A 23,434-nucleotide genomic window follows, 5' to 3' on the forward strand; every position below is an offset into this window, starting at 1 on the left:
TTAGAGCTGATTGTGATTTTCAAGAGAGTTACCATGACCCGTGAAAAGCTGCCCACCAGTGTGGTTGTTAATTGTAATAAGAAGGGATGGATGGACTGTGATGTTATGAAAGCATGGGTATATAAATGTTATAGGGCCAGGCAGGGGGGATTGTTTTCAAAGAATTCTACTAATTTTCGAGCCTTGGCTGCTCACAAAAAATGTTCAAAATTATATTAGCTGGTGCCCATTTAGCAGTCATACCTGGTGGCCTTACCTGCAAGCTGCATCTGCTAGATACAGTGGTCAACTACCTGTTGAAGACTTTTTTGAGAAGAGAGTGGGATGAATGGATGCAGTTTGGGATTCATGAGTTCACACCATCAGGACAAGTGAAGCAGGTGATGTTTACAGAAGTCTACAAGTGGGTGGCGTCTGCTTGGAGGAAAATAACCCCAGAGACCATCCACAGAGGCTTCAAAAAGGCTGGAGTTAACGTACCAGCAGAATACCAGTGAAGATGAAGACCCTGAAAGCAGTGGTGACAACGACCTCAGAAGCCACAGAAGAGCATCAGCAGGCAAATCTGAGCTATTTCATTGATGATAGTGACAAGGGATTGGACTTTGACGGATTCTGGGAATTAAATGATGATGAAAAAAATTTTTTTTTTTTTTGATGGTAATGAGTAAATAAACTAAAATGGCTTCTTTTAAGATGAAAACAGTTTCTTCTGGTGACTTTTATTTATTTCAAAGATGTTGATTATCAAAAGTTATGTTTCAGGTTAAGATTTATGAAAGCAATAAAATATAAACAACATCTTGTTCTTGTAGTTTTAGGCCTAGATCATTTCTTGCTTACCAATTTCCAGCTCTTCATGCTTTCATACTCTGATTTCAACGTGGCATCCCGTTTCCATCACCAGCCTGTTGAGTTCACCTTTGGTTGGACTTGGTTTAAGAAAATACTTATCTTAAATGAAGTTTCCGTGAGATCATTTTTGTCCCAAGAACATGAGCTTGTTGAAGAGGAACCAAAAAAATGAAATTTAAGTCAGCAACATGTAAATAAATATTGGTATGTCACACTTATGAAAATAATGTGTAGGGGGGTTGCGCAGTCTGAAAAACTACAATATTTGTGTTATTTGTGTAGAAATACAATACTTAGCAAAGCTATACAGGATACTGTGGCATACCTGTATTGACTAAATAGCCAAGGTACCGTACACTTTCAGCTAGTGTATCTGGCAAGATAATATACAAGTTATAAAATATACAAGTGAAGTAGGTTAATACTGTACAATATTTTATATATAATATTGCATTGTAAGTACACACTGTTGTATGCATAGGCTAACATATAATCTGTAGTTACCACAATTGGAGCTTGTACACAATAAATACTTATTTTATACCTATAAACTAACCTTAGGCTACTTTGTAAACTTTTTAATTTTTTTCGCTTTTACGTAAACACTTTCTCAGCCTGTATTCACACAATTTAGCAAAGAAGATCAGGGCCATCCACATCACTGTTCTCAACTTACTCATAGTGTTCCATTGGAAGAGTTTCAGGTTGAATAACCTCCATTGACGACTGTCACCAACAATGATAATACCTCCTGTAATGCCTGAAGGACCTGGCTGGGGCTCTTCTTGGGGAGGTGTTGGCTTCTTCAGGAGTAAGTCCAGTGTTGTTTGCCTAGTTTGCTTTTGTTTTTCTTCATAAATTTCTTTATATACACAAACAACGGTTGAGCATTCTCTATCAATGAAATGCTTTCAGTGTTGGGTCCATCTCTTCAGCAAGCTGTTAAGGTCTGCAGAAATTTTGACTGACCCTTTAGCAATGAACCTCTTTTGCGCCTGTTCTCCTTCTGCAGTTTTCTTTTTTCTTGCCTTTTCCTCAGCTCTTGCTCTAGCTGTAGCAAGTTTTCGTTCGTTAGTTCCTCAGGAACTGCCTCCAGGACTTCTTTGGTGTCATCATCTATGTCTAGTTTCAGGCTGTCAACACAGCTGTATTAATCCTTGCAGTCTCATCCTTTTCAAATCCCTTAAAGTAATTGCCTTTTAATAATGCTGTCACTCTGTCTTTAAAAACCTTAAATCCTGGTGTCTTAGTCATCTAGTGGTACTGTGACAGAAATAGCACAAGTGGATGACTTTAATTAACAGATGTTTATTCTCTCATAGTCTAGTAGGCTGGAAGTCCAAATTCAGGGTGTCAGCTCCAGGGGAAGGTTTTCTCTGTCGGCTCTGGAGGAAGGGCCTTGTCATCAATCTTCCCCTGGACTAGCAGCTTCTCCATGCAGGAACCCTGGGTTCAAAGGACTTGCTCTGCTCCCAGCACTGCTTTCCTGGTGGTATGAGGTCCTGCTGTCTCTCTGCTTGCTCCTCTTTTATATCTCAAAGAGATTGGCTCAAGATACAATCCAGTCTCGTAGATAGAATCCTGCCTCATTAACATAACTGGTTGGCAGTTGGAATCCACCAGCTGCTCCTACGGGGCTGTTCTACTCTGGCCTATATGGTCACTAGGAGTTGGAATTGATTCAGCAGCAATGGGTATACCATTATGTGCCGGGCAGTACAGCTGCTTTGTATACAAGAGATGTCAGGTACACATGTTGCATGTGGGAAGCTGTTGCATTTGCTACATCCCATTCTTCAAATGGAATTTCTGAACTCTGTTATAACCTTATGGGACCATTGATGTGTATGTGGTCTAATGTTGCCTGAACAGATGTTATGCAGTACATGACTACTTTTTTTGTGGCATTAATGGTTTCCTTGTTCCTCTTAATTTTCTGTGCTGAGTCCTTTTTGTATATGGATTTTCTTTTCCTGTCAATCCTTGCTGTTTTGTGTTTACTGAGTCTTTTTGGTTTTCTTTTTTATATTTCGATGAACACATTTATTACTTTATGCTTACCCTGAAGTTTACAATAAATCCTCTTAAAATTAATACAGCCTGTTGTATCTTGAAATTGCCTTGACTCCATCCCCATATGGAAGTTCTGTAACTACACCTTTTATTCCCCCATTTTGTTTTGAAGTTGCTGTCATTTACAGCTTAACTCCTCTGGTTCCATGTAGTCAGTTTTTTAGCTTTATTTTGCTTCTCTGAAGACTTTATCCGGGTTGGTATCTGAGCGATGTTGTGTATCTTTATCTCAGGTTGTTGTCTGATGTTGCTGGTTCTCTACCCAATGGATTCCCTTTAATATTTCTTATAAGGCTCATCTGGTTTTTACAAATTCCCTTAGTTTCTGCTTATCTGAGAATGTCTTAGTTTCACCATTGTTTTTGAAAGACGGTTTTGCTGGATATATGATTCTTGGTTGGCTTTTTTTTTTTCTTTCAGGATTTGATATATGTCATCCATTGCTTCCTTGCTTGCATGGTTTCTGACGAGAAATCAGCACTTAGTGTTATTGGTACCCCTTTGTAAATGATACTTTGTTTTTCACAAGCTGCTTTCAGAATTCTTTCCTTGTCTTTGGTTTTGGAAAGTTTGATTATAATATGTCTTTGTGAACTTTTTGGGCAGTTCTACTCTGTCCTGCATGGTCACTATGAGTCAGAATTGACTCAACAGCAATATCATTGGACCTGGGAAGGTGGATCCTCATCCTGCGCACTCGGACCTGCCAGTAATCTGCACACCGGCCTTTGGCTTTATTGCAGCTATCTCCACCGAGGAATGGGTAGCTAGTAGAAACTTGTAAGGGCTGGTCCACTTGGGCTGGAGCTGGCTAGTAGGGTGGTAGTCGTCCCACCTTTTTACAAGGACCTGGTCTCCTGGTGCAAAAGGATGAAGAGGGATAGCTGTAGGAAAAAAGCATCCTGGTTAATTAGCCTTTAAGGTTTCATATAGTGACCTAAGATATCTGGAAATACTAAGTTCTTGAATTGCCTTAGGATCATCAGAAGCACTTAGTCTCTAGGCTGTCTTAAGGAAAGGTCTCCCATATAACATGTCATAAGGGCTCAGTTGAAACCTGTTTCTAGGGGTCCCCCAGACTCTCAACAGGGCAACTGGCCATAGTTTGATTCAGGGCAATTGGGTTTCTTGGCAGAGCTTGGTCAATGTGTTTTCAAACTGTGGTTCATCTTTTCTGTCTTTCCAGTTGACTGGCATCTGCAGGAGGCTTGTAGCTTCCAAATAATTCCTAAATGTCTGGAAACCTCTTGGGTAATTTTGAATATAAATACTCATCCGTTATCAGTCTGAATTGAATAAACCAAATCTAGGAATAAGTTCATTAAGAAGAGCCTTGCTTACCTCTGTTGCCTTTTCAATCTGGCAGAGGAAGAGTGTCTACCCGTCTGGTAAAAGTGTCTGCAAACACTAAGAGATATTTAAAACCCCTTGTAGCTACTGGCATAACAGTGAAGTCTACTTACCAGTCTTCTCTGAGTCCACTTCCACGGGCTTGTACCCCAGGCATAGAAGGTAGTGGACTTGTTTTTGAATGTTTTTTTGCACAGGTGGCACATTGTTGCACTACTTTCTGAATAGTTCTTTGGATACTAGGCCCTTCAATCATTTTGATCAGCCATTGGAACATAGCATCTTGGCCATAGTGTATACTCTCGTGAGCTGCTTTTGTTACTGGGTGCATCAGGTATCCAGGCACTAACACCTGCCTGTAAGAATTACAAAGCCATCTATCTTTCAAGAACCATTAGTCATCTACCAGGAAACCCTATTTACCAGCCCTGTTTGTATCACACTCAGTGTACTGTGGGTTTGCTGGCAGTTGGGGGTCAAGAATCAGAGCAAGACAGGTGTCATGGATTTTTGCCTTGGCGACTTGTTTGGCTGCCTGATCCGCAGGGTAGTTTCCTTTAGTTATGTGAGACTCTCTTCTGGAGCCCAGGGTAGTGCATGACTCCCACTTTTTTTTTTCCTTTTTTTAAAAGAAAGTTTTATTTGGCATATATTCAGAAAGGCAAAAGTGGGAAAATGAACAAGCATGCTGTCACAGCCATGTCTGCCCAAGTCCAAGGAAATATTACAGAATAGGCAAGAATGGGAAAATGGACAAGCATGCTGCTGGAGCCATGTCTGGCCGAGTACAAGGAATATTACAGGATAAGCAAAAATGGGAAAACGAATAAGCATGCTGCCACAGCCATGTTTGCCTGAATGACTGCCACTTCTGTTGGTGCCATAACTGCTTCTAGTAGGACCAAGATTTCCTCCACATGTTTTATTTCCTTTTCACCCGAAGTTAGGAGTCTTCTTTCTTTCCAAATGGCTCCATGGGCATGAAGTACCAAAAAGGCATATCTGGAATCTGTATATGTATTTGTTTGTTGGTCGGTGCTTAGTTGGAGGGCCCAGGTCAAGGCAATGAGTTCTTCCTTTTGATCAGAGGTTCCAAGGGGCAGTGCCTTGGCTTCTTTGGTCTCATAAAGGGTGACTATGGTGTAGTCAGCTTTCCGGATTTCTTGTTCCACAAAGCTGCTTCCATCTGTGAACAGCTCTAAATCAGGGTTAGTGAGAGGCTGGTCAGTCAAGTCGGGCCTGCTGGAATACACCTCTTCAGTTACCTGAACACAGTCATGTTCGAGGTTCTCATCCTCTGATTAGGGTAGCAGGGTTGTGGGGTTGAGGGTGGAGACAGTCTTCATATCCCAGTGGGATTGTCGAGTAGGATAGCCTGGTATTTAATGAGTCTCCCCACCGTTAACCACAGACCACCTTTCTGTTCAGGCAAGGGAGGCACACGTTGGGGGTTAGGACTGTGGTAGGATGGCCAAGAGTGAACTTCTCAACCTGTGTCAGGAGTTCAGATGTAGCTGCAACTGCCCAAAGGCAGGTGGGTCAGCTCTGGGCTGCAGGGTTTAGTTGTTTGCAGAAGGACACAACTGGTTGTTCCCAAGGCAAGGCAACTCCTTGTCTCTTGTGAGCATACAGTGTGAAAGGTTTCTTGAGGTCTGGCAACCCTAGGGGCGGGGCAGCCGTCAGCTTGTCTTTGATTTATTGAAAAGCCATCTGACATTCTGGCATCCATACCAAGGGTTCTGAATTATGAATTACTCCCTTGGACAGCCCGGTCTAAGGGTTTGGTGATGAGTCCAAAATTGGGGATCCAGATTCTGCAAAACCCTGCCATCCCAAGGAATCCTCGCAATTGTCTCTTAGTGGTTGGGGAAGCCACCTGGGTAATTGCCTCTTTTTGTTCAGGTAACAGCTCTGTTTTTCCTTGTAATATTTTGAACCCTAGGTATTTTACATTATGGGCAAAGATGGGACCTTTTTCTGTGAGAACTGTAAGCCCGGTCTCCCAGAAAGTTCACTATTAGAACTGTACTTTTGTCAGAGGGTTTCTTGGTAGAACTGGCAATCACAATGTTGTCTATGTACTGGATGACAGTGCTGTTCTCAAGGTGCAAGTCCTGGAGGTCTCTGGCTAGTACCTCCCCAAAGAGAGTGGGGCTATTCTTGAACCCGTGAGGTAAAACAGTTCAGCAGTATTGAGTCTTATTTCCTGAGGTTGGATCTTCCCATTAAAAGACAAGTATCTCTTGGGACTTGTCCCCCTTAGGGACACAGTAAAAGGCATCCTTTAAGTCTAAAACTGTAAGCCACACGTGATCCCCTGGAAGGACTGTCAGTAAAGTGTATGGATTGGGTATCACTGGGTGAATGCCCTCTGTTATCTGATTCACTGCCCGTAGGTTCTATATAAATTTATACTTCTTAGTGTTTAGTTTTGTTACAAGCGGATTTGCAGGAATGAATAAGCCCATGTGCCAAGGTTTCAATCAGAGGCCGCAAGCCTAGTTTAGCCTCTTGCTTTAAAGGGTACTGCTTGAAATGTGGGATGGTGTGGTTTGGTTTAAGCTTTACCTGGACTGGGGTCACTGTCTTTGCCTTACCAGGGATTCTGGTGGCCCAAACCTGGAGATTGACTTGGTTCTGGAGGTGCCGGGGTAGGAGTAGAGACTTTGTAGGGGCAGCCAGCTGCAAAAGGGCTGCCTGTAGAGCACAGGCCTTATCTGGTTCTACTCCTACTTGGAGATAATCTGCTGAAAAGGTGTCTTGAGCATTTAGCTTAGTTAATACATCTTTTCACAAAAGGGGAATGGAACATTCAGGCACATAACAAGAAGCTGTAGAGTCAATTCTCTACTTCTGATTTGACAGTCTGTAGGTCGAAGGAATGGTTTACTGGCAGGTTTTCTAGATGCCACAGTAATGGTCATGTTTCTTTTAGAAAGTAGGCGTTTTAGGGTGTTTAAAACTGAGTAGGTTGTGCCCGTGTCCACCAAAAATTCGGTAAGTTATCTGCCCATAGCCATTGTAACCTGGGACTCCTCGAGGGAGATGGGGATTGGTTGAGTGGGCTGTAGGAGAGCCCCTGGGTCCCATCTGTCTGAGTCTTGGGCTGACAGCGGGAACTGTTTTATAGGTTTTTTTGTTAGGTTCCTGCTCAGGTTGGGCCAGATGTGAGGGCCACTCCCATTTCCAGTGACCTTCTTGTTTGCAGTAGGTGTACTGTCAGGGGTATAGCTTTTGGGAAGCTTGGTTTGGCCACCCGCCCTTCTGGGGACTACGGGGACTTACTCCGAGGATGATTCCACGTAAGGCTTGTCTGAGTGGTGGGCAACCTCTGACAGTTGCTGCTAGGACTACAGCTTGTTGTTTCATCTTCTGATTCTCCTCCTCCTGTACCTGGTCTTGATTATGGAAGACCTTAAAGGCAGTCTCAACAGGTTGTGAAGTATTCATTCCCAAGCCTCCTCCTAACTTTTAAAGTTTTCTCCTGATGTCGGGGGCACCCTGGCTGATGAAAGTCATATTTGTTAACGAAGCATTCTCTGGGTCCTCAGGGTTTATATCAGTAAACTGTCAGTAGGCCTCGTACACCGATTCTAGGAAACCAGAAGGATTTTCTTTGGGGCCTTGCTGCACATCCTGAACTTTTCTGAGGCTGTTTTGTTTTGGGGCCTCTTGTTGCAAACCTGCTATTAGGCAGTTGTGGTAATGTTCTAGCTGCCTTGCCCCTAGCTGGTCATTTGGGTCCCAGTTTGGATCAATGGTAGGTATAGCGTGGGCAACTGGAAGCCTAACACTTTTCTGAGGGTTGAGAAGTGTAGCCTGTCAGCCTCTTGGCATACCTTTTCTAAGACCATCCTCTGTTCTTCTGGAGTTAAAAGAATATTGAGAAGTGACTGGCAATCAGCCCTGTTAGGGTGACGTGTAGCAAAAATGGATGCAAATAGAGCTGCAGCTTGTTTTGGGTCACCTCTATATGCTGGGAGATTTTTCTTCCAATTGTACAGGTTAGAGGTGGAGAATGGTATGTGGACCCAGACAAGCCCTCTAGGCTGGCCATTGTGATCCAGTCTGGCAGGCACATGTCTCAGTGGAAATTGCCCAGGAGACTTGGGTGGGTCACTGACCAAATTGCACCCCACTATGGGTGTGCACTGGAGAAACTATTCCCTGGGAAGGACCAGGAGTTTCTGACTCGTAAGGGACCATTGAGCAATTAGCAGGAGGGGTAGCACAGGGTTCCACCAAAGGGGTAGCAGCTGCTGCTGATGGGGCAGTGGGGGCCACCAGTTGTGGCTGGCAGGGATGTAGGGGCCAGCGCCAGGCTGGGAACCAGTCCTACACCTCCAGGTGGATAAGGAGGAGGGAGCAGAGGAGGAGGCAAAGGGCTGAAGGGATATGAATCTCTCTCCAAGTCTGGAAAGACCAGTGGTTTCCTATCTCTGCCTCCCTCTTCCCCTGTAGTCTACACCATCAGCTTACACAGTTTTCGTAGGTTTTTATTTTACCAGAGAGACATAAAGGTCTGTATGTAGGGGATTTCATCCTACTTTTCTTCTCTTTTGCAAAACAAATCTGACTGTAATTTGGTATGATAGCTCAGTGACCCATTCTCAAGTCACTTTTCATCAGACCCCAACTGGTATTGTGGCTAAGCAGTGTTACAGAAGAAAATTAGTTTCTTCTTCTTCATAAGCTCATAACTAAAAGAGGACCAGTTTTTAAGTGTACAGCTTAAAGGGGAACACTCCGGGAGACTAAGCTGGTTTTCCATATATCACACACACACTCTCACTCAGAAGCAGACCTGAAACCAGAACTACAACCAGAAGCAGGACTGTAGTTAACCAGAAACTAGGGTGCCCATTCTCTGCCTTCGACTAAGGGGAGTGGTGGCAGGATGAGTAATGAGGATGTCTTAGTCGGGCTTCGGTCCTCCTTAATGGGGATGTCTTAGTCCCACCCTCAATTCTCCAGATAATCCTCCTATTTCAAATCCCCAAGCACTCACACTTAAGAAGAGAAATCTCAAGAGCATTTATCTAGCAGATACCCAAACCTGAGCTAGTATCTAATTCTCAAAGTAAAAGTGCCTCCGGCCAGTTGCCACCTCAGTCATGGTTGGGAAACTAACCTGAACAAAAGGGTCAATGGAAGTTCCGCTTGTGGTCAAAGGGGGCCAGGCTCCGGATGGAGGTCTCCATGACTCTCTAAAGTCCCCTCTGGATCGCCAGAATTGTTACTGGACCCAGGAAGGTGGGTCCTCGTCTGGCGTGCTCAGACCTTCCAACAATCTGGACACCAGCCTTTGAGAAAAAGGAATTAACTTTATTTGCAGTGCAGAGAGCAAGGAACCAAGAGGAAGTTCCTCAGATCCAACTCCCCAAATGGCAGGGAGGCAAGGCTTTTTTGTGATTAGGTAGGAAGATGGCAGCCCCGCAGGCGCAGTGGGGTGGAGGTTGCTTGCACACAGGCACAACTGGGTTTCCCCCGCAGGCACGCCAGGGGAAAGCTCCAGGAAAAAACAGATAGGGAGGTTTGCAGGGCCAGGTTACAGCAATAGGGTTTTTTTTTTTTCTTTTTTTTTTAATTCTTTATGGAATTCATTGAGCTTGGATGATAACCTTCTTGTCTTTCATGATATTTGGAAAGGTTTCAGGCAACATATCTTCAAAAATTCTCTTTGTACTTTTTTTCCTCTCTTCTGGAATTCCTATTACATGTAAATTATTTCTCTTGATGGTGTCCCACATAATTCTTAGGCCTTCTTCGTTTTTCTTCATTCTTTTTTCTCAGACAAATTAGTATGAAGGCATTTGCCCTCTATCTTGCTGATTCTTCTATCCGTGATTCAGTTTTACGTCTTTGTCTTACCATTGAGTTACCTATTTCTGATACTGCTAATCTTCAGAATTTCTAGTTGTTGTTTTTATATGGTTTCTGTCTTTTGAGTCTCATTTTGTTCTTGTAGTTTTCTGAGTTCTTCTCACGTTTTTTCTGTAGTTTCCTTGATCTCTTTGAAGATCCTAAATGTAATTCTTTTGAATTCCTTCTCAGGTAGTTGACTCCATTATCACCTCTTCCTCCCGAAGTTTTTTTTTCTTTTTCCCCACCTTTTTCTTTGCTCATTTGTTTGAGCCATCTTATCCTGTTTTTTCATAGGATTTGTTTTTGTATTTTGTCTTTGGGGCATTATGGTGTTATTTATTTTGTAATTATTTATTGTTGTATGTCTTTAATTTGCCCTGATTTTTTGTTTTATTTTGATACATCAGAGCAGATGGGACAGATGTGCTCCACTGATTGCTGGTGTGGTGGCATGGGAGCGTTCACCATCTGTTGCCAGGTGGGCAGGCAGCAATGGGCAAGAAAGTGTGTATCACTGTTCAGTGGGCATGCAGGGTGGGCTAGGCAGGCACAGGCTGCCACCTGTCGTCAGTCCAGTGTAGGAGTTTGCAGAGGCGCTCGGGGTTTGGAAGGTTGGGTGTGGTGAGCAATCAGCAGCAATGCAGGAGTGTTCACTGCTGTTGGCCAGGTGGGCAGTGCGGCAGATGGGGGTTGTGGAGGGTAACCAGTGGTACGGGCGTGTTCACTGTCACTCACTGGATTTGCGGGGTGGCATGCAGGGAAATGTGGCAGATGACAGGGTGTGGGAATGCTCTCTGCTGCTCAAGAGGTGGGTGGTGCAGAGGCGTGTCTATGGAAAAAGTGCCTGTGGCAAGCACTGAAGTTGCACCCCTTTCCAGCCATCTAATGTGGCCCAGGAAACCCCTGCTGCAGACATCTCAGGTGGGCTCTTGCCCAGGTCCCACCTAGTGCACTGCCCCACAGTCCTGTGAAGGTCATGAAGAGGAGACTGTGGGCATGGGCTGGGGCAGCAGGGGAGCAGTCTCGACAACCCTACCCCGGCCAGGCCCACACTACCTGCTGACCATGAGCGCTCAGGAACAGGATTGGGCACTCACTGCTCCCAGCAACAGAGACATCTGTTCCAGCAGGTGGGGTGAAGGGGGCTGAGTCAGGCTGTGGAGGTCCCCTGAAGGATGCATGCCAGACCATGGAAATATATGTGGAACTGGGCTGTCCCAGGTTAATAGAGACTGCTCAGTGGTGCTGCCTCTCACCCCCTTCAAGTGGCATCCAGGACACAGGCCAAACTCGCCATACCTTAGATATGCCTCTGGGATGTGGTGATGGTCAGGGGGTGTGGCAGGCGACCAGCAGCACAGGAGGAGTCACTGCCACTTGCTGGATGGGCTGGGTGGTGGGTAGGGGGGATGTGGCAGTGGCAGGCGATTGATGGCATGGGCACACTCACTGCAGCTTATCAGGTGGGTGGGGTGGCAGGTGTGATGGTACGATGGGCAGAGTGTGTACTAGGTGACTAGCGTCACAGGCATGCTCACTGCCACTTGAGAGGTGGATGGGGCAGTGGGCAGAGGGGGCTTCCGGGGGCGTGGGGTGCTCTCTCCTGCTTGCCAGGTGGGAGGGGCAGCAGATGGGGAGATATGATAGGTAGGGCTGTGTGACAGGCGACTGGTGGTGTGGGATCACTTACTGTGCTCACCAGGTGGGCAGGGTGTAGGTGGTGGGTGGGGTGAGGCTGGGTGAGGGGGATGGGGGGCTTGTACCATGAGTCTCAGGTAGGTGGGACAGTAGGGGTGGGGCAGTCTGCACTGCTAATCACCAGAAGGGGTTGGGGAGCATGCTTCTCCAGTAACCAGGTATGGGTGGGTGCCTGGGCACTCCCATTAGCTGCAGAGTCTGAGCGGAGCAGGGCTGTCTGGAGTCTGGTTGGATGGGGGAGCACCTACTGACACTAGATCTGTTACTTGGAGTATGCCACCCACCTTTGTGGCCAGGGACCACTGCTGGTGAGTAGACCTGACTCTGAATCCTGGTCCTCTCCCTGCTCTGTGGACTCAGGATCCCTGGAACTCTTTCCCTCCCTCCTGTACTTTCCCGCCTTAGATCCAATTCATGTCCTACTCACCTATGTCACTCTGGATATGTCTACATAGTTTCTGTATCTCCTGTTGGGGAATTCCATGAAGTTGCCTTCCTGTACTCTTCAGCCAGGTTCATTACTGGCTTTATTTCAAGATGGCCATGCTGTGCCAGCCCAGCTGGCAGGGTACTTCTGCTCTGTATCTCTCCTCATTCACTGTTTTCATTCAGTTTCTCCTTCCAATTGGTATTCAACCTAATTCTTTATCCTCCCATTTGACGCTCAGAGTTCCGGGATGTCATCTGTATCTCTTTCTCTTGGTTTCTTGGGTCTCTGCTGTTGGGGGACTGCATGGTATGTCTGAATAAGCCTCCATCTTGGGCTGAAGTATTTATATGGCTTTAGTATCAGGGTGATGCTGGCTTCATAGAATGAGTTAGGGAGTGTGATGGTTAAGATTGTGTGTCGACTTGGCTGGACTATGATTCTCAGTGTTTATACGTGATTGCTTCTAGGATGGAATCTGCTGTGAGCAGCCAATCAGTTGAAAGGGGTTTCCTTGGAAGTGTGGCCTGCATCCAAATATAGGCAAGTATTCTGGCTTTTTGGCTTGATCTGGATCCTGTGGCTGCCTCCTGTTCATCTGACCTCTGGTTCTTGGGACCTGAGCTATCAGCTTATCTGCCAATCTTCACAGCCTGTGAGAAGAGCCCTGCTGCCTGACCTGCTGGTCTTGGGTTCAGCAGCCCCTGCAGCTATGTGAATCAGGAGAAGCCTTGGGATCTTACCTGCCAGTGTTGGGATTCGTCGATATTCACAGCTTGTGAGCAACAGCCCTGCTTTCCAACCTGTTGATATTGGGTTCGCCAGCCCCTGTGGCTATGTGAATCGGGAGAAGCCTCTATCTTAATCCACGGACTTGGGTTCCAGCCTCTACAATCACGTGAGCTGTTTCCTTGATATAAATCTATGTGTATGTTTATATGCTTTATGGGTTTTGCCCCTCTAGAGAACCCAGCCTAAGACAGGGAGTATTCCTTCCTCTTCTATATCTTGTGTGAGTTTGGGTAGGATTGTTGTCAGTTCTTCTCTGAACATTTGATAAAATTCCCCAGTGAAGCCATCTGGTCCAAGGCTTTTTTGTTGTTGTTGGGAAGTTTTTGATGACAGATACAAATTTCTTCATTTGTTATGGGTCTGTTTAGATTTTTTAGTTGTTTTTGTTAGTGTAGGTAGGTAGCGTGTTTCTAGAAATGTGTCCATTTCATCTACATTTTCAAGTTTATTGAAGTATACTTTTTCATAGTGTTCTCTTACGATCTTTATCTCAGTTGAATGAATCTCTTGTGATGTCTCTAATTTGTTATTTCAGTTATTTGCATCTTCTCGTTTTTTTTTGTTTTTTCCATTGTTAGTCTAGCCAGCGTTTTGGCTAGTTTACTGACTCTTTCAAAGAACCAGGTTTGGTCTTACTGATTTTTTCCAGTGTTTTTCTATTCTCCATTTTATTTATTTCTGCTCTGATCTTTATTATTTCTTTTCTTCTGGTAGCTTTGCATTTCTTTTGCCCTTTCTTTAAGTTGTTGGCTTAAGCTGTTGATTTGGGATTCTTCTTTTTTAATGCAGTCATTTATTGCTATGAATTTACCTTGGAACACTGCTTTTGCTGCATCCCAAAGGTTTTGGTATGTTTTGTTTTCATTTTTGTTTCATTCTAAATGTTTTTAATTTCACTGTTGATTTATTCTATGACCTGATAGATATTTAGCAGTGTGTTACTTTCCATGTATTTATTTTTTCCTTATTCCTGTTATTAATTTCTAGCTTCATTCTGTTATGTTCAAAGAAGATGCTTTGTATGATTTTGATCTTTTAAAATTTATTAAGGTTTATTTTGTGTTCTAGAATATGGTCTCTTCTGGAGAAAGATTCATGTGTGTTAGAGAAGAATATGTATTGTGCTGCTGTTGGGTGTTGTGTTGATACATGTCTGTTACATCTCATTGTTGAATAGCATTATTCAGGTCTTCTATTTCTTCATTGATTTTCTTTCTTATTGTTCTGTCCATCATCAAAAGTGGTGTATTAAAGTCTTGTATTATTGTAGATCTATTTATTCCTGTCTTTAATTCTGTTACAGTTGGCTTTCTAAATTTGGGGCTCTGACACTGGGCGTGTAAATAGTTGCAATTATGTCTTCTTGATGTATTTGCTCTTCTTTCATTATGTAGTGAGCTTCTTTCTCTCGTATAACAGATTTTGATTTAAAATCTATTTTGCTGTATAGTAATATACCCACTCCTTACTTATGGTTAGTTTCCAAAGAACAGGTCATTATGCAACAATGACATTATGCCCGAAGGGAGGATGACCATATCAGATTACTAAGTGGAGGATGATTACATCATTACATAACTGCCAAATTACATAATTACATAACTACCAAATTATGTTATTAACTGCCACCAAATCACTGAGAATAATGGCCCAGTCAAGTTGACACATAACCTTAACCTTCACAGCCAGCGTTACTGTTGCCTTGCACCTTGGCATTCATTACTACCAGAAGTGCATCATTAATGTGCAGATTGTCAAATATCAAAATTTTTTTTTCTATTGTTGTAAACGTAGAAACCCTGGTTGCATAGTGTTTAAGTGCTATGGCTGCTAACCAAAGGGTCAGCAGTTCAAATCTGCCAGGTGCTCCTTGGAAACTCTACGGGGCAGTTCTACTCTGTCCTATAGGGTTGCTATGAGTTGGAATCGACTCGACGGCACTGGGTTTGGTTTTGGTGTTGTAAATGGGAAATGTCAGATTAACTAGATAGTTGATAAATGAGGAGTTAGGTGTATTGCTACTCCTGCTCTCTTTTGGTTATAACTTGCTTGGTATGTCACCCCCCCCATCCCCTATCTTTTGGCTTTTAACCTATTTATCTCTTTGTGTCTACAGTTTATCTCTCGTAGACAACATACATGGACAGATTGTGTTTTATTATGCATTCTGATATTCTCTGTCTCTTGATTGAGCAATTTAATCCATTTACATTCAGTGTGTCAATAGGGAAGGGTTTACTTCAGCCATTTTATTATACTTTTTGTGATGCCCATGGTTTCTTTGTTTTTCTTTATTTCTCTGGTGAGTTCTTTTTATGTAGGTATTTTCGACTCTATGGCAATGGGTTTTTTTGGGGGGGGTTTTATTTGTTGTTTTTGTGATTACTGAGGTTTTTTGTTTATTTCGATGAATAGATTTATTGATAGTCTTTGTGGTTATCATGAGGTTTACATTTAACATCTACATTTACAACAGTCTGTTCTATCTTGACACCACCTTACCTTCCTCAACATATGGAAATTCTATGTCTTTATTTATTCCTCCTTTTTTTTTTTTGTCAAATACAACTTTGTATCTCATATTCCCTGTAGCCTTGTTTTAAATTTATTTTACTGTTACACGTATTCACGTGGCTGTTAAGTGTTTTTACCTCAGATTGCTGTCTTTCTCTGTTTAATAACTCTGTTTATTGTATCTTGTAGGGCTGGTCTTTTGCTTAAAAATCCCCTTAAGTTCTATTTCTTTGAGAATGTCCTAATTTTGCCCTTATTTTTGAATGACAGTTTTGCTGGGTGTGTTATTCTTGGTTGACAGTTCCTTCAGGATTTTGTATATGTCGTTGCATTGTTTTCTTGTCTGCAAGGTTCCTGACAAGAAATCAGCAGTTAATCTTATGAAGGCTGCTTTGCAGATATTTTGTGTTTCTTGTCGTGCTCAAATTTCCTTGTCTTTGGTTCTAGAAAGTTTGATTATGACATGTCTCAGTATGGCTCTCTAAGGGTCTGTTATATGTGGAATTCGTTGAGCTTCTTGGATGAAAATCCTCTCATCTTTTACAGTATTTGGGGAGTTTTCTGCCATTATTTCTTTAAGAATTCTTCCTGTACTTCTTTTTCTCTCTTTTTCTAGGATTCCTGATACATGTATATTATTTCTCTTGATGGTGTCCAAAATATCTCGTAGGCTTTCTTTGTTTTCCTTCAATCTTTTTTCTGTTTGTTCCTCATATAGATTATGTAGTATCAAAGATCTTGTCCCCTGTTATGCTGATTTTTCATTCCAGTGTTTCAGTTCTACTTCTGTGTCCCTTTGTGGGGTTGCTTATTTTATTGTTAAGCTTTGATATTTCTAGTTACTTTTTTAAGGATTCTGCCTCTTTATTGAATTTATAATCTTGTTCTTGTATTGTTTTCCTGAATTATTCTAGATTTTTTTTTTCTGTGTTTTCCTTAATCTCTCTGAGGAGACTTAATACTAGTGTTTTGAAGTCTTTGTCGGGTAGTTCCATTATTTGCCCTTCCTCAGAGACCATTTCTGTGTCTTTATTTTGTTCTTTTGTTTGAGCCATCATTTCCTTTCTCTTCCTATGATTTGTACTTGACTGCTGTGTTTGAGGCATTAAGGTCTTCTTTGTTTATATATTTTTTAATTGTGTGTTTTTTGTTTGTTTTTATACATCAGGAGCTTAGCTTCTTTGCCTTCTCTATAGAGTATGTCCCTTCCTTTATACTATTTTAATTATTGTTGTTTTGTGTTATTGGTCTGTGTATGACTTTGGTGCTGCTGGTTGGTTGAGTGCAGTTTCCTCTTACTGGTGGATGTGTTGGGTCACACACATGGGGGTCCTATGTCATTAGGCATGTAAGTCTTCCTGTGGAGGATTGCATGGAGGTGAGAGAGCAGCACCCTTCCCTGTTGTGAGGTGCAAGGTGTTGGGTGATCAGGATCCTTCCACAGTGCTTGAGGGACAGCGCAGTCCCTCCTGTTGGCATGAGCAGGTAGTGAGGCTCCATAAGAGTGGGATCAGTTATTCACAAACAGAGGAAGTTCTTCCCAGGGGGGCAAGGCAGGTCCTCTGAGCAGTCTCGGATTGATATCACAGTGAGGGAAGGCAGGGGACTTCCATGCATCCATGAATGATTTGTCTAAACAGGTAGGGTTAGGGAGAGCCTTGTGGGGCCTTTTTACGTGCACAAACCTCTCTTGCTGCCAGGAAAGTAGGGGCTGGAGCAGATCCTGTGCTCGCTTGCTTGGATGGCCTATGTGGCAGAGAGGGGAGGGGAGAGGAGTGGGGTCTGTGAGCACTAGTGCAGATGGTCTGCTTAGCTGAGAGGGAGGGCACAGCACAGCTTGCACTTTTGTGCAGGTGAATGGGGGGGGACGGGCAGTGCAGGGCTTGCACGAACTGGAAGGGAGATAGAAATGGCAGGACATTGGTTTGTGTGAGGGAGACTTTTGTAACTCTGTGGGTTGACTATTCAATAAGTGTCTCCTGTTCAAATGGATGGGCACCACCACTGATAAGCATTCCGGCACTAATAGGAATTAGCTCCCTCCCTCTTCTGCATTTGCCAGGGACACTGGAGCTCACATTGCCCTTCTGTACTTCCCCTTTGTCCTCCACAAATGTGCACACCCTGTCTTTTCTGTCCCCTGTCCTGCAGCTCTGACACAGTCATCTCACTTTGCTCCAATTGTACTTCCCTGTGGTTCCCTAGTTTCAAAACTATGCCACTTCCACGCATCACCCTCTTGGGAATGCCCAGTCCTGTCACACGTCTTGCCCACCTTCTCATTTCTTTCCAGGTTTTTTTTTACATAGTATCTCTGCCTCTGGCTGTGCTTTCTGTCAGATTGCCTTCCTGAGCTCCTCACCCGGAGATATTGGTTGTTGCCATCCCTAAATGGCCATGTTGCACTGGGCTGGCAGGCAGGGTGTGCACAGTTCACAGATCTCCCCTTTTCTGCTGATCTTGTTCTATCTTTCCCTCCATTCAGTACTTGGTCTATTTCTTCAGCGTCCATTTTGATATTCAGGGATCTGAGGTCATTCTTTGCATCTCTTTTACTGAGTTTTTCAAGTCTTTGTTGTAAAGGGATGTTGCGGTATGTCTAAGCTGCCATCTTAAGTCTGCAGTTGTTTATTTCTGCTATTTTATTACTAACCGTTTCATGACCCATGGGACATACACTATCCCAACCACTTTTTTACCTCTAGAGTTCTTTGGGAAGGAAATAGCCCTATTTTAACACATTTAGCCTCAAAATGGATGCGTTTGAAATGTGTGAAACTCAAAAACCCTGAGTTGGAGGCCTATTTTTGTGTAGATTGAGCATTGTGTTAGGTGATGCCTCTTGGATGTGTGAATTTTCTAAACTTTTGACAGGGGTTTGCCTTTATTTCTGTGAGATAAGCCTCCTCATTATGTTTCCCAGTTATTATGTTCTCACGAGAATGACCTTATCACACAAATAAGCTAGTCTTAGTTGTCATTCAATCATAGCGGCCATTTTCCCGTTGATGCCATTTATTGTTTCCAGTTGTTACTGAATCCTGCTTTTCTATCTTCTGAACAGTAAATAATGCCTTTGCAATAAGGAATAATGCATTGCAGTGGTACTTTTCAAGAGATTTGAACTTCTGTAAGTTGTTCTTACCCTGCATTCAGTCTTTGTGCTGAGTCATTGCTTCCATGTGTAGCAGGTGGAATGCACTGCTGTGAACAGGTCTGGAGTATTACAGCACAGTGCTTCTGCTTCTTAGCTGTTAGTACTGCTTTTGTTATAATGAAGAATATATAGAAGTGGTAATTTTTCCTGAGATTCAAATTCCTTTAGTTTTATTTGTTTGGCTTTGTACCTTGTGTCTTAGTCATCTAGTACTGCTGTAACAGAAACACTGCAAGTGGATACCTTTAACAAACAGATGTTTATTCTCTCGTAGTCCAGTAGACTAGAAGTCCAAATTCAGGGCACCAGCTCCAGGGGGAAGGTTTTCTCTCTCTCTGTCAACTCTGGAGGAAGGTCTTTGTCATCAATCTTCCCATAGTCTAGGAGCTTCTCTGCACAGGCACCTCAAGTCCGAAGGGCACACTCTGCTCCTGGCACTGCTTTCTTGTTTGTATGAGGTCCCCATGTGTCTCTGCTCACTTCTGTCTTCTGTATCTCAAAAGAGATTGGCTTAAGACACTATCCAATTTTGTAGGTCTCATCAGTATAACTGCCACTAATCCATCTCATTACATCATAGTGATAGGATTTACAACACATAATGAAATCATATCAGATGACAAAATGGTAGACAGTCATACAATACTGGGAATCATGACCTAGCCAATTTGACAATTTTGGGGGAACACAATTCAATTCATGACACCTTGTTTTGAAAATTTTCCTGAAAAATAACAAAAAGGCTAAGAAGGAGATGAGCATAAAGCGTATGTGCAGTCATTGCTAGGGGTCTTCATGTTTTACCTCATGGTGTGCAAATTTTCAAGAAAAACAAAACTATTTTATCCTTGATTGTATTGCCAGAATTTATTACGTTCAGGGACCACTGGGACATATGTGATCCTACATAATAGGTATCAGAATTCATAACTCAAAACAAAAATTCTGAATTAATCAGCATACCTTCCATTAGTGAAAACACATAGTAGCAACAAAAAATTCAAAGGAGGGGGGTGGAGCCAAGATGGCGGACTAGGCAGACACTACCTCGGATCCCTCTTACAACAAAGACATGGAAAAACAAGTGAATCGATCACATACATAACAATCTACAAACCCTGAACAACAAACACAGATTTAGAGACGGAGAACGAACTAATACGGGAAAGCAGCGATTGTTTCCAGAGCCTGGAGCCAGTGTACCAGTCAGGTACGGCACAAGCACAGAGAGCTGCTCCACCCCCCTGAACTAACCCCGGGAGGGAGACCAGCCAGTTCCGCGGGCGGCGTGGGATGCAGCCGGTAGGAGAAGTCCCCGGGAGGAAGTGACTGGTCTTGGAGCAGGAAGAGCAGCGTCCCAGCCGGGGAACCATCTCGCCGGGATTTGGACTGGACGCAGGTACGGCATAAACACGGAGAGCTGCTCCACTCCCCTGAACTAACCCCAGGAAGGGGCTCAGCCGGGTCGCGCGGGCGGCGTGGGATGCAGCCAATAGGAGAAGTCCCCGGGAGGCAGCGACTGGTATTGGAGCGGGGAGAACAGCGTCCCAGCCGGGACACTCGGTCACGGCACAAGCACGGGGACCTGCTCCACCCATCTGAACTAACCCCGGGAGGAGGCCCAACTGGTTCTCGGAGGCGGCACGGCCACGCGGCTGGAGGGACGAGAAGTCCCCAGGAGGCAGCGACTGATTTTGGAGTCGAGAGTGCACCGTCCCAGTAGGGGAGCCTTGACGCTGGGTGTGGGGCTGGAAGCGGAGGATCTGACCGTGACTCCAGCGGGCCAGACCCCCCGGGGGCAATCTCCACACAGCCAGCACACATAGGCGACGTGCCCGCGGGAATCTCAGATATAATAGTCATTCCAAGCAAGACAAGCAACTCTGGCTATATTCTGAGGTGCTACTCTCCTATCTCTCTGTTCCCTCCCCCACCCTCCCCAGGCGGCTTCATTAACATCCGAATAGCCTGAGCCAGAGGGAGAACTCTGATAGGGGTCTGACTGCATTTTTTTTTTAGCAGATTTTCTGGAAAAACTAGTTTCCCAGTGATGGCTCGGAGACAACAATCCATATCAAACCACTTAAAGAAGCAGACCATGACAGCTTCTCCAATCCTCCAAACAAAAGAATCAAAATCTTTCCCAAATGAAGATACAATCCTGGAATTATCAGATACAGAATATAAAAAACTAATTTACAGAATGCTTAAAGATATCACAAATGAAATTAGGATAACTGCAGAAAAAGCCAAGGAACTCACCGATAAAACTGCTGAAGAACTCAAAAAGATTATTCAAGAACATAGTGGAAAAATTAATAAGTTGCAAGAATCCATAGAGAGACAGCATGTAGAAATCCAAAAGATTAACAATAAAATTACAGAATTAGACAACGCACTAGGAAGTCAGAGGAGCAGACTCGAGCAATTAGAATGCAGACTGGGACATCTGGAGGACCAGGGAATCAACACCAACATAGCTGAAAAAAAATCAGATAAAAGAATTTAAAAAAATGAAGAAACCCTAAGAATCATGTGGGACTCTATCAAGAAGGATAACCTGCGGATGATTGGAGTCCCAGAACAGGAAGGGGGGACAGAAAACACAGAGAAAATAGTTGAAGAACTCCTGACAGAAAACTTCCCTGACATCATCAAAGATGAAAGGATATCTATCCAAGACGCTCATCGAACCCCATTTAAGATTGATCCAAAAAGAAAAACACCAAGACATATTATCATCAAACTCACCAAATCCAAAGATAAACAGAAAATTTTAAAAGCAGGCAGGGAGAAAAGAAAGGTTTCCTTCAAGGGAGAATCAATAAGAATAAGTTCAGACTACTCAGCAGAAACCATGCAGGGAAGAAGGGAATGGGACGACATATACAGAACACTGAAGGAGAAAAACTGCCAGCCAAGGATCATATATCCAGCAAAACTCTCTCTGAAATATGAAGGCGAAATTAAGATATTTACAGACAAACACAAGTTTAGAGAATTTGCAAAAACCAAACCAAAGCTACAAGAAATACTAAAGGATATTGTTTGGTCAGAGAACCAATAATATCAGATATCAGCACAACACAAGGTCACAAAACAGAACGTCCTGATATCAACTCAAATAGGGAAATCACAAAAACAAACAAATTAAGACTAATTAAAAAAAAATACACATAACAGGGAATCATGGAAGTCAATAGGTAAAAGATCACAATAATCAAAAACAGGGACTAAATACAGGAGGCATTGAACTGCCATATGGAGAGTGATACAAGGCGATGTAGAACAATACAAGTTAGGTTTTTACTTAGAAAAATAGGGGTAAATAATAAGGTAACCACAAAAAGGTATAACAACTCTATAACTCAAGATAAAAGCCAAGAAAAACGTAACGACTCTACTAACATAAAGTCAAACACTATGAAAATGAGGATCTCACAATTTACTAAGAAAAACGCCTCAGCACAAAAAAGTATGCGGAAAAATGAAATTGTCAACAACACACATAAAAAGGCATCAAAATGACAGCACTAAAAACTTATTTATCTGTAATTACCCTGAATGTAAATGGACTAAATGCACCAATAAAGAGACAGAGAGTCACAGACTGGATAAAGAAACATGATCCATCTATATGCTGCCTACAAGAGACACACCTTAGACTTAGAGACACAAACAAACTAAAACTCAAAGGATGGAAAAAAGTATATCAAGCAAACAATAAGCAAAAAAGAAGAGGAGTAGCAATATTAATTTCTGACAAAATAGACTTTAGACTTAAATCCACCACAAAGGATAAAGAAGGACACTATATAATGATAAAAGGGACAATTGCTCAGGAAGACATAACCATATTAAATATTTATGCACCCAATGACAGGGCTGCAAGATACATAAATCAAATTTTAACAGAATTGAAAAGTGAGATAGACACCTCCACAATTATAGTAGGAGACTTCAGCACACCGCTTTCGGAGAAGGACAGGACATCCAGTAAGAAGCTCAATAGAGACATGGAAGATCTAATTACAACAATCAACCAACTTGACCTCATTGACTTATATAGAACTCTCCACCCAACTGCTGCAAAATATACTTTTTTTTCTAGTGCACATGGAACATTCTCTAGAATAGACCACATATTAGGTCATAAAACAAACCTTTGCAGAATCCAAAACATCGAAATATTACAAAGCATCTTCTCAGACCACAAGACAATAAAACTAGAGATCAATAACAGAAAAACTAGGGAAAAGAAATCAAATACTTGGAAAATGAACAATACCCTCCTGAAAAAAGACTGGGTTATAGAAGACATCAAGGAGGGAATAAGGAAATTCATAGAATGCAACGAGAATGAAAATACTTCCTATCAAAACCTCTGGGACACAGCAAAAGCAGTGCTCAGAGGCCAATTTATATCGATAAATGCACACATACAAAAAGAAGAAAGAGCCAAAAGCAGAGAACTGTCCGGACAACTTGAACAAATAGAAAGTGAGCAACAAAAGAATCCATCAGGCACCAGAAGAAAACAAATAATAAAAATTAGAGCTGAACTAAATGAATTAGAGAACAGAAAAACAATTGAAAGAATTAACAAAGCCAAAAGCTGGTTCTTTGAAAAAATTAACAAAATTGATAAACCATTGGCTAGAGTGACTAAAGAAATACAGGAAAGGAAACAAATAACCCGAATA

This window comes from Elephas maximus, chromosome 14, assembly GCF_024166365.1.
Source record: "Elephas maximus indicus isolate mEleMax1 chromosome 14, mEleMax1 primary haplotype, whole genome shotgun sequence".
In the NCBI taxonomy this organism is placed as follows: domain Eukaryota; kingdom Metazoa; phylum Chordata; class Mammalia; order Proboscidea; family Elephantidae; genus Elephas; species Elephas maximus.